Here is a 12,502-nt window from a genome sequence, read left to right on the forward strand (position 1 = left end):
ACTGCACCCTGTTTTATCAGCAGTCTTTGTGATCTGTGTCTTGTGAAACCAGTCCTGGCGAACTCCTATCTCATAATCACGTCTCATTAGGCCCACCTACCAATATTATTGCATTGGGGATTAAGTTCCCGTCGCATGATCTTTGGGAGATACTTTTTTTTTTTTCCAAGACGGAGTCTTGCTGTGACATCCAGGCTGGAGCGCAATGGCACAACCTCGAATCACTGCAAACTCTGCCTCCTGTTTTCAAGTGATTCTCCTGCCTCAGCCTCCTGAATAGCTGGGACTACAGACATTCACCACCAAGCCCAGCTAATTTTTGTATTTTTAATAGAGACGGGGTTTCACCATGTTGGCCAGGCTGGTCTCGAACTCCTGAGCTCAGGTGATCTGCCTGCCTCGGCCTCCCACAGTGCTTGGATTCCAGGCATGAACTGCCGCGCCTGGCCTAGGGGATACTTTGAAACCATAGCAGGGCTCTTATCCCCTATGCTCATGTTTTCCTGCTCCACTGCTCTGGAGTGAGTTAGATTATGCTGACACTCCTGGGCCCTCCTCTCTATCCCCTGCTTAAGGGAGGAAGAGGTTTCATAGTGGTGAGACTGGCATTTCCGAATCCCCACCTGATACGGTTTGAATCTGTGTCCCCACCCACATCTCATGTTGAAATGTAATCCCTGATGCTGGAGGTGGGTCCTGGTGGGAGGTGATTGGATCACGGGGGTAGCTTCTCATGGCTTAGTACCATCCCCACTTGGTACTATATAGTAAGTTAGTTCTCACAAGATGTGATTGTTTAAAAGTGTGAGGCACCTCCCCTGTCTCTCTTCCTCCTGCTCCTGCCATGTAAGACGTGCCTCTCCTTCCTCTTCGCCTTCTGCTACAATTGTAAGTTTCCTGAGGCCTCCTCAGCCATGCTTCCTATACAGTCTGCAGAACCAGGAGTCAATTAAACCTCTTCCCTTTAAAAATTACCCAGTCTCAGGTATTTCTTTATAGCAACGTGAGAAGAGACTAATACACTACCTGAGCAAGGGTTAATGTGTTGGGAGACAGCCCAAGCCCTCTAACTTACTGAGTCACAGGCACAAAGGAACTGCAGGCTCCTCCCTGCAGGCGAGTAGAGGGACCCTCTCTCTTCCACCAGCACACACACAAATCTTGCAGGGAAAGGGAGGCCCCTAGTTGATTGAAAAACTACTTAGACTTTTCAACAGTGCAAGCTATTTCATCCAACTTCTCCTAAGCCAGTAATCAGAGTATAAATTTCTAGTAGTCCTTAGTAAGAGACAATTAATTAGCTACCCAATTAATTAGCCTCCTCAATAAGGGGGGAGGCAAAGACATTAACGGAGGCTTCAGTGTCTTTGATAATTGTTTGCAAGTAGAGGAAGCCCAGAGAATTGCAGAACGTTTGCCTGCTGCGATTTTTTTTTTTTTTTTAAACAAAAATGCACTGTCTTTGTTCCCCCAGAAATGGGCCATTTCCCTGGCAGTCAGATGCATCCCTGCCTGCCTTAAATGAAGGTCTGTGATCACTTCCTCTAACATCAAGGCCAGAGTTCCTGAAATCAATGAGAAATTCTAAACACACCAGGATGCCTTCCAAACAGGCAGGCTTTTTGTTCTCCAGAAAATGCAACGAATTTAAAACGTTGTACCAAACATCTTCAAAACCTAGTCATGAAAGTAACATGCTTTATTACATTAAATGAAATTAAATCAGTAGAGGAAAAATGCGCTAAGCAGGCCAATGGCCAACATGATTAGTCACTGCTAACTTGCATGAAATCAGCAGTAACCAAGAGGAGTTCATCAATTTATACGGGAATAAAAATTGAGAGCAGAACTCAGCATACTGGAAGAACAACGAAAAAGATTAAATAATCTTTTAGCTGGGAAAAATATGTTGCTTTGAATATTTTGAGTATATTTTAACTTCAACGATACACTGAATTCCAATTTCAGGATATTATTTAAGGAAAAGCTTAGAAGTGTATTCCACAAAGAATTAAGAAACACATGTCCTCATAACTTTTACTATGTTCTTTTGATTAAAATAATACATATTCATTCCTATATGCTCCTTCATATGACAAATGATTTTTACATCATGAAGATGATGCTATTCTATGGTTTGTATTCTGTCTTTCAAACAGCATTATACTTCATAAACATCTTCTGTGACTAAAACTTCTCCAAAAACTTTCACTGGCTCCTGGCGTTCCACTAAAAGTGTCATCAATGACCCCATCAAAGGATATTTGTCTGTCATCCTCCCAGAATTCACTTCTCATTGGCGTCTGGTCCTGTCAATTCATCTTTTTAATTATTTTTTATTTTTATTTTATTTATTTTTATTTTTATTTTTATTTATTTTTTTTTGAGGTGGAGTCTCGCTCTGTCGCCCGGACTGGAGTGCAGTGGCCGGATCTCAGCTCACTGCAAGCTCCGCCTCCCGGGTTTACGCCATTCTCCTGCCTCAGCCTCCCGAGTAGCTGGGACTACAGGTGCCCGCCACCTCGCCCGGCCAGTTTTTGTATTTTTAGTAGAGACGGGGTTTCACCGTGTTAGCCAGGATGGTCTCGATCTCCTGACCTCATGATCCGCCCGTCTCGGCCTCCCAAAGTGCTGGGATTACAGGCTTGAGCCACCGCGCCTGGCCTAATTTTTATTTTTTGAGATGGAGTCTCGCTCTGTCACCCAGGCTGGAGTGCAGTGGTGTGATCTCACCTCACTGCAACCTCTGCCTCCCAGGCTCAAGCGATTCTCCTGCCTCAGTCTCCCAACTAGCTGGGACTACAGGTGTGTGCCACCACCTCCAGCTAATTTTTTGTATTTTTAGCAGAGATAGGGTTTCACCATGTTAGCTAGGCCAGGCTCAAACTCCTGGCCTCAAGTGATCTGCCTGCCTCGGCCTCCTGAAGTGCTGGGATAACAGATATGAGCCACCGAGCCTGGCTGATTAGTCTTTTCTTGATCCACTCTTCCCAGTGGATTTCTATGACTCCACGGCCTGGTGTCTCTCCTAAAACTGCCTTTTCAAAAAAATTATAACAGTAAGAAAATTACGACAGTGAAAGATTGGATCTCACTAATCCCCATCTTGCCTTTAACATCCAAAGCGCCTTTAATCATATCTGGGCTTGGGCCAAGCAAACTTTGGGAGACATTTAGTTTATAGTTTAAATGATTATATCCCTTCTCCAAAATTCAACCGCCTTCGTAAAACTAATGAGAGACCACTAGGCTAGGAGAATGAGAAGAGCCTGAATTCTGCTGAGATGTAGACAACAACGATTACCAGCCATTATTCCAGAGGTCACAAGATTTGCAACCCCCCAATAACTCCTGCAGATAACATCACTATTATAGAAACTAAGATTGGTCTTTTGAGATAAGGTTTCAGGTTTGTGCATTTCTGACAACCAATGGCTCCACTTGGACCTGCCAAACTCCCTCTGGCCCCATCCAAAAGTGGACTCAGCAGACAAGGACCATTTTTCACACCCCTAGGATTGCATCCCCAACCAATTAGCAGCACCTCTACCCTAGACCCCTGCCCACCAAATTATCATTACCTCTGAATTTTCAGGGAGACCACGTTGAGTAACAACAAAACTCCAGTCTCTCATTCAGCTGGCTGTATGTAAAGTAAGCTCTTTCTCTATTGCAATTACCCTGTCTTGGTAAGTCAGCTCTATCTGGACAGCCAGCAAAATGAATTCACTGCACACGGTTACACTCTCATCTCTACCCCCTGTAGACTCGCTTCCTCTGTTGGAGTTCATCAAGGCTGGGTCTCTCCTGTTATTTTATCCTCTCTCCTTAGGTGATCTCAGTCCTCCTCCAGGTTTCGATTATAGCTTACAGGATCGTGATTCACACATTTCAGTTTCCACCCCAGACCCCTCCAGACATGTCCATCTGCCTGCTGTGTTGACTTTTCCCTTGGGAGTCTTGAGGCAGCTCCAAGCTTACTGACCAGAAATGAACTCAAGCTCTCCCCCTAGCCTGGTCCTCTTCCAGGGTGAGCCAGCCTGGAAGACGGCACTGTCATCCACCCTGTTCTCAGGACTGCCACCCAGGAGTCATCCTTAGCCCCATCTAATTGTCGGAGGTATTTGAACCACAGCAACTCCATCTTGATTAGGGGATGGGTAAAATGAGGCCGAGACCTGCTGGGCTGCATTCCCAGACAGCCAAGGCATTCTTAGCCACAGGATGAGACAGGAGGTCGGCACAAGATACAGGTCATAAAGACCTTGCTGATAAAACAGTTTGCAGTAAAGAAGCCGGCCAAAATCCACTAAAACCAAGAGGGCAACGAGGGTGACCTTTGGTCGTCTTCCCTGCTACACTCCCACCAGTGCCATGACAGTTTACAAATGCCATGGCAACATCAGGAAGTTACCCTATATGGTCTAAAAAGGGGGGGCATGAATAATCTACCCCTTGTTTAGCACATCATGAAGAAATAACCATAAAATGGGCACTCAGCAGCCCTCAGGGATGCTCTGTCTGTGGAGTAGCCGTTCTTTCGTTCTTTTACTCTCTTAATAAACTTGCTTTCACTTTATGCTATGGACTCGCCCTGAATTCTTTCTTCTGCAAGATCCAAGAACCCTCTCTTGGGTTCTGGATCGGGACCCCTTTCCTGTAACATAATCCATTTGGTGCCAAATGCATGAAGTGTTATCTTCCAGGTCTCTCAAAGCCATCCACTGTTCTCCATGCAGGAGAGTGTTACCAGGGCTGGCACAGATGGTTGCGCACTGCAGAAAGGCCACCACCCAAGCCATTACCTCTCACCTGTTCATGAAAATACCAACTCATCTCCTTCCCTTTTGGCCTCTCCAAGCCATTTTCCAACCCACAGCTAAAATGGTCTCATTAAAATGCAAATCTAATCATGTTGCTCCTTTGCATAATTGCTCTGAGGGCGCAAGGTCTGGCCTCCGTCTCCTGAGTCATCACCCATTATGTGTCCCTGATGTCCCCGTGTGGCCTGGCTCTTTCCTTCATTTTCCACATCATCCTTCAGCTCCAGCCACTGTGGCCTTCCTGCAGCTGCCCAGGTGTGCCGCGCTCCAGTATTAGTCCATGTTCACGCTGCTGATAAAGACATACCCGAGACTGGGTCATTTATAAAGAAAAAGAAGTTTAATGGATTCACAGTTCCACGTGGCTGGGGAGGCCTCACAATCATAGTGGAAGGCAAAAGGTATGTCTTACATGGCAGCAGACAAGAGAGACAGTGAGAGCCAAGCAAAAGGGGCAACCCCTTTTAAAACCATTGGATCTCGTGAGACTTATTCACTATCATGAGGACAGTGTGGGAGAAACAGCCCCCATGATTCAATTGCCTCCCACTGGGTTCCTCCCTAAACTTGTGGGAATCACGGGAGAAGAGATTTGGGTGGGGACACAGCCAAACCATATCAGCTGGGTGTGGTGTCGGGCACCTGTAGTCCCAGGTACTTGGGAGGCTAAGGCAGGAGAATTGCTTAAACCTGGGAGGCAGAGCTTGCAGTGAGCCGAGATCGCGCCACTGCACTCCAGCCTGGGCGACAGAGTGAGACTGTGACTCAAAAAAAAATGGTTTGGTGAGCTAGGGATAAGGGTGGCCAGGCAATGGGTGCTTGCTGCCAATTGGTGGGGTGAGAGATGAAATCCTAGGGCGCTGAAGCTATCCTCTTGTGCTGAGTCACTTCTGGGTGTGGCCACAGGAGCAGGGGCAGGTCCACACAGAGCCAGGTGTCAAAGATATCTCAAAGGCCAATCTTAGGTTCTACAATAATGATGTTACCTGCAGGAGTAATTGGAGAAATTGCGTATCTTATGACCTCCAGAACAATAGCTGGCAATTGTTTATATTTACAGATAGTAGAAATCAGGCTTCTCTGTCCTCCTTGCCTGATGGTCTCTCACTAGCTTTATGAAGGCAGTTGAGTTTGGGGAAGAGCTATTATCATTTAAACTATAAACTAAATGTCTCCCAAAGTTGGCCCAGTCTAATCCCAAGAATAATTAAGGCAGCTTGAAGGCTAAAGTCAAGCAGGGGGTCGGCTAGATCAGATCTCCCCTGCTGCCATAATTTTCTCACTGATATAATTTTTGCAAAGGTGGTTTCGATTTGATGAATAAAATATTCTTTTAATTTGCATTTCCTTGGGAAAAGTGAACATTTCATATTTTGTAGTCATCTGAATGTCCTCACTGGTAACATTTTATGTCCCATGTCCTTTGTTCGTTCAGCCAGTCAAGTCTTAACATTTTTAAAATTCAGCTATATGAGGTTTTTGAGGATTTGTCTATCACACTTCATACAAATTATTTCTCCCAGTCTTTGCCTTTTGAGTTTACGTGATGTTTGATATATCAGATGCTTAAACATATTCTACAGTCAAGGATTTTTTGACCTTTCCTTTATGAGTTCTTACATGATGGTTCTGAAAGTGTGGTCTCTGGGCTAGCAGCATTAGCAGCATCTAATGAAACCACCTTTGCAAAATTATGACTGAGAAAGTGAAAGAGATCCAACTTAACTGACTCCATCTTGCTTCTCACCTCCAAGCTGTCCTTGTTCATTCCTGGGCATAGGCTGAACTAACTTTGGGAGAAACTTAGTTTATAGCTTAAACAAAGACGGTAATGGCCCTTTCCCAAAGGCAGAACTCTTCTTGCCTGGGGACTAGAATGCCTTTGTAGAACTAACATTAACCACAACATTAGATATTATGGTTTAGGAGCCATGCAGCTGGAGGCTACAAGATTCTGACCCTCCCTAAATTGCTCCTAAGGTCAGCGCTCCAGATATTTTGTAGACCCTGCATTTGATGGATCAGCTGGTCCCACCCAGATCAATAAACTGGCTCATCTGATCTTGTGGTCCCCACCCAGGAACTGAGAGCACAACAAGACAGCTCCGACTCCCTATGATTTCATCTCTGACCAGTCAGCATTCTTGGCTCACTGGCTTCTTCCCAACCCCCCAAGTTGTCCTTAAAAACTCTGCTCCCCAAATGCTCTGGGAGACTGATTTAATAATAAAACTCCAGTCTCCCACACAGCCAGCTCTGTGTGAATTACTCTTTCTCTATTGCAATTCCCGTCTTGATTAATTGGCTCTGTCTAGGCAGTGGGCATGGTGAACTCCTTAGGTGGTTACACTAGGAGTCTTTTAGAAATGCAAATTCTACTCACTGAAGACCTATGATATCAGGATATCAGACACTCTGAGGCTGACCCCAGTCATCTGTATTAACAAGTGCTGCAGGAGATTCTGATGCCAAGGAAAGTTGTGGAAGCCACTAGTCAAGAAACAGCTTCCTTACGTAAGCCTTCTTCTGAGCGTTTTGTTTCTCCTGATTTCGTTTTGGTATGTAATAGACTAAATGATGCTTTTCTCCCAAACCCCCACTGATTGAGGGTGCTTCCTTTATCTTAAGTTTTATAAACATTCAGAGTTGCCTCTGTGCTTTCATTCTTTTTTAAAAGCTTGAGATAAAATTCACATACCATAAGATTCACCCATTTAAAGTATACAACATTTCGGGGAGCCGGGCATGGTGGCTCACGCCTGTGAATCCCAGCACTTTGGGAGGCTAAGGAGGGTGGAGCACTTGACGTCAGGAGTTCAAGACCAGCCTGGCCAACATGGTGAAACCCTGCCTCTACTAAAAATACAAAAATTAGCCAGGTGTGGTGGCGCATGCCTATAGTCCCAGTTACTCAGGAGGCTGAGTCATGAGAATCGTCTGAACTCGGGAGGCGGAAGTTGTAGTGAGCCAGATTGCGCCACTCCACTCCAGCTTCAGACAGAGCCATACGCCATCTCAAAAAAAAAAAGTGTACACAACAGTTTGGGGACTTTCAGTATATTCAGACTTGTACCAACATCACAGTGCTCCCACATTCTAATTTTAGTCATTTGCATCTTTTCTTTTGTTCCTGGTGAGTCTAACTAGAGGGTTGCCAATTTTGTTGATCTTTTCAAAGAACGAACTTACTATAGTTTCACAGATTTTTCTCTATTGTTTCCTTCTCTGTATTTATTTCCACTCTAATGTTTATTATTTTCTTCATTCTGTTTGCTTTGGGTTTCATTTGCTCTTCTTTCTCTAGTTTCTTAAGGTAGAATGTTAGGTTATTGATTTGAGATATATCTTCTTTTCAGTGTAAGCATTAACTAGAAATATCCCTCTAAGCACTGATTTAGTAGTATTCCATAAATTGTGGTGTTTTTATTTTCATCCATCTCAAAGTATTTCCTAATTTCCCTAGATGATCTGTTTTTTGACCCATTGATTATTTAGGATTTTAAAAAATGTTTACATATTTGTGAATTTCTTACATTTTTTTCTGTCATTGATTTCTAATTTCATCCCATTGGTTGCAGAACATAACTTGTATATTTTCAGTCCTTTTTAATTTACTGAAACTTATTTTATAGTCTAACATATAGTCTATCCTGGAATGTTCCATGTGCCCTTGAAAATAATGTATTGCTACACGGAGTGTTCTGTTATGTCTATTAGGTGGAGTTAGTTTATAGTGTTGACCAAATCTTCTATTTCTTGCTGGTCTTCTGACCAGTCCTCCTATCTATACTCCCTAAGTGGGGTATGTAAGTCTGTATTATTGTGGCCTTTCTTGTATACATTCTATCAGATTTTGCTTTATATATTTTGGAGCTCTATTTTTACATGCATGTATGTTTATAATCATTATATCTTTCTAGTAAATTGGTCCTCTTATCATTTTAAAATGTCCTTTGTTTTTAGTAGCAATTTTATCTTAAAGTCTCTACATATTTTTTTCACGCCTGTAATCCCTGCACTTTGGGAGCCCAAGGCGGGTGGATAATGAGGTCAGGAGTTTGAGACCAGCCTGGCCAAGATGGTGAAACCTTGTCTCTACTAAAAATACAAAAATTGGCTGGGCGTGGTGGCATGCATCTGTAATCCCAGCTACTTGGGAGGCTGAGGCAGGAGAACTGCTTGAACCTGGGAGGCGGCGGCTGCAGTGAACTGAGATCGTGCCACTGCACTCTAGCCTGGGTGACAGAATGAGACTCCATTTCAAAAAAAAAAAAAGTCTCTACATATTTTTAATATTGCTATAGCCACTCCAGCTCTCTTTTGGTTACTGCTTTCATGGGATATCTTTTTCCCCTCCTTTAACTTTCCACCTATTTGCCTTTGAATCTGAAGTGTGTCTCTTATAGACAGCATATAGTTGGATTTTTAAACAATTTTATCATCTTTTTAAAATTTTAGATTCAGTGGGTACATGTGCAGGTTTGTTACAGGGGTATAGAGCATGACGCTCAGGTTTGAGGCATGATTAAACCCATCACCCAAGTAGTGAGCATAGTACTCAACAAGTTTGTTTTCAACCATTGCTCCCCTTCCTCCCTCCCCCATTTTGTAGTCCCCGAGGTCTATTGTCCCCATATTTATGTCCATGTGTACCAGTGAAAACAATGCAGTAATTGGTTTTCTGTCTCTGCATCAGCTCACTGAGTAATGGCCCCCAGCTTCATTCATGTTGCTGCAAAGGACATGCTTCCATTCTGTTTTTATGGCTATGGGGTATTTCACGGTATATATGTACTACATTTGCTTTTTTTTCAGACGGAATCTTGCCCTGTTGCCCAGGATGGAGTGCAGTGCTGCAATCTTGGTTCACTGCAAGCTCTGCCTCCCGAGTTCACGCCATTCTCCTGCCTCAGCCTTCCAAGTAGCTGGGACTACAGGCGTCCGCCACCACGCCCAGCTAATTTTTTGTACTTTTAGTAGAGACGGGGTTGCACCGTGTTAGCCAGGATGGTCTCGATCTCCTGACCTTGTGATCCACCCACCTGAGCCTCCCAAAGTGCTGGGATTATAGGCGTGAACCACCATGCCTGGCCTTTTTTATTTTTATTTTTTTTTGAGACGGATTTCTGCTCTTGTCGCCCAGGCTGGAGTGTAGTGGCATGATCTCAGCCCACTGCAACCTCCCCCTCCCGGGTCCAAGCGATTTCCCACCTCAGCCTCCTGAGGAGCTGGGATTACAGGCATCCACCATCATGCCTGGCAAATTTTTGTATATTTAGTAGAGACAGAGTTTCACCATGTTGGCCAGGTGGCCTTGAACTCCTGGCCTCAAGTGATCCACCTGCCTCAGCCTCCCAAGTGCTGGGATTATAGGCGTGAACCACCATGCCTGGCCTTTTTTATTTTTATTTTTTTTTGAGACGGATTTCTGCTCTTGTCGCCCAGGCTGGAGTGTAGTGGCATGATCTCAGCCCACTGCAACCTCCCCCTCCCGGGTCCAAGCGATTTCCCACCTCAGCCTCCTGAGGAGCTGGGATTACAGGCATCCACCATCATGCCTGGCAAATTTTTGTATATTTAGTAGAGACAGAGTTTCACCATGTTGGCCAGGTGGCCTTGAACTCCTGGCCTCAAGTGATCCACCTGCCTCAGCCTCCCAAAGTGCTGGGATTACAGACATGAGCCACCGTGCCTGGCCACCACATTTTCTTCATCCAATCCACTGTTAATGGGTATCTAGGTTAATTCCACGTGGTTTGTAATAGTGCTGCAATGAACACAGTTAATCCATTCTTTCAGCTCTATCTTTTGATTGGGGTGTTTAATCCATCCACATGTACCTATAAGGTAGAAGTAATGTCTGCAATTTTTACTGTTTCTTTTTTTTCTTTTGATGTCTTATGATTATGCTGTTCTATTCCTCCACTGCTGTCATCTTTTGTATTCAACAGATATTTTCCATTGTATCTTTTAAAATTGTTATTTCCTTTACCGTATATATTTTAAATGTATTCTCTTGGTGGTTAGCCTGGGAATTATAATCAGCATCTTAAAACAATCTCTTCTGGATTCATATCCACTTAATTTCAATAGTGGCAGTCAAGAGTCACTCCAATACACCTTTTATTCTCTCCTCACTCCCCTGTGCTATTATTATCATACAAATTACATCTCTATATATTATAAGCCCATCAACACAGTTTATAATTATTGCTTTAGGCAGCTGTCCTTTAAAACAGAAAAGTTACAAATAAAACGGTTTATATTGTCTTTCATCCTACCTACAGTTATGCTTGCTTCTGCTCTTTATTTCTTCATCTGAATGCAAGCTAATGTCTGGTGTTCTGGCTGGGCACGGTGGCTCATGCCTGTAATCCCAGCACTTTGGGAAGCCGAGACAGGTGGATCACCTGAGGTCCGGAGTTTGAGACCAGCCTGGCCAACATGCTGAAACCCTGTCTCTACTAAAAATACAAAAACTAGCCAGGTGTGGTTGCACGTGCCTGTAATCCCAGCTACTCGGGAGGCTGAGGCAGGAGAATCGCTTGAACCCAGTAGACGGAGGTTGCAGTGAGTCGAGATCAGACCACTGCACTCCAGCCTGGGTGACAGAGCGAGACTCTGTCTCAAAAAAAAAAAAAAAAAGTCTGGTGCCCTTGGTGTCCTTTCATTAAAGCCTGAAAAAAAATCCCTTTAGTACTTCTTTGGGGAAGGTCTGCTAATGATAAATTCTTTGTTTATCTGGCAATGTCTTCATTTCTCTATTAATTCTGAAAAAGGGTTTAACTAGATAGAAAATTTTTGGCTGCCCATCTATTTCAGCCTATCTTCTGGCCTCCATGTTTCCTGCTGAGAAGCCAGCTGCTAATTTTACTGAAGTTCAGTGGTTTATTTCGATAGATCACTTTCAGTTTGTGGTGAAATTCCGGTTGATTGTCAGAATTCTAAAATTGGTTTATTTTAGTTGTATGGCGCATATTTTCATTGTTTTAGAGGGAGAGTTCACTGAGGTCCCCACTCTGCCATTTTGGAACCGATCTCGTTTCGTTTTAATGATTTAGGCAGCACATTTTAACATCTTTTTTTTTTTTTTTTTTTTTTGAGACGGAGTCTCGCCCTGTCGCCCAGGCTGGAGTGCAGTGGCCGGATCTCAGCTCACTGCAAGCTCCGCCTCCCGGGTGTACGCCATTCTCCTGCCTCAGCCTCCTGAGTAGCTGGGACTACAGGCGCCCGCCACCTCGCCCGGCTAGTTTTTTGTATTTTTTTTTTTAGTAGAGACGGGGTTTCACCGTGTTAGCCAGGATGGTCTCGATCTCCTGACCTCGTGATCCGCCCGTCTCGGCCTCCCAAAGTGCTGGGATTACAGGCTTGAGCCACCGCGCCCGGCCTTTAACATCTTATAAACCAACTTTCACTTCATAGTTATTTTTTTCAAAAATTTCTTAACTATTGTCTGTTTGGCTAATTTTTCAGTTGAATGTTAGAATCATTTGCTTCAGCTCCAAGAAGAAATTCTGACAGAATTTGGGATGTTACTTTGCAAACAAATCACCTTCTTAGAACATTCAGGTTTCCCATTTGCTCCCCCCTTTTTTTTTTTGAGACGGAGTCTCGCTCTGTCCCCCAGACTGGGGGGCAGTGGTGCGATCTCGATCTCCACTCACTGCAAGCTCTGCCTC

General features: G+C 44.1%; 1 protein-coding gene across 1 annotated transcript in view; it reads right to left on the bottom strand.

Moving 5' to 3' along the window:
• Positions 1-5,598: 5,598 nt before the first annotated feature.
• LOC117072911 (S-adenosyl-L-methionine-dependent tRNA 4-demethylwyosine synthase TYW1) overlaps positions 5,599-12,502 on the bottom strand; it is a 274,209-nt gene continuing 267,305 nt past the window's right edge. Inside the window, exon 17 of the mRNA XM_033193369.1 lies at positions 5,599-5,809. The gene's annotated coding sequence lies outside the window, so the exon portion shown is untranslated. The remainder of the gene's footprint in view (positions 5,810-12,502) is intronic.

Source organism: Trachypithecus francoisi, unplaced genomic scaffold, assembly GCF_009764315.1.
Source record: "Trachypithecus francoisi isolate TF-2019V2 unplaced genomic scaffold, Tfra_2.0 Lachesis_group4, whole genome shotgun sequence".
Lineage (NCBI taxonomy): Eukaryota > Metazoa > Chordata > Mammalia > Primates > Cercopithecidae > Trachypithecus > Trachypithecus francoisi.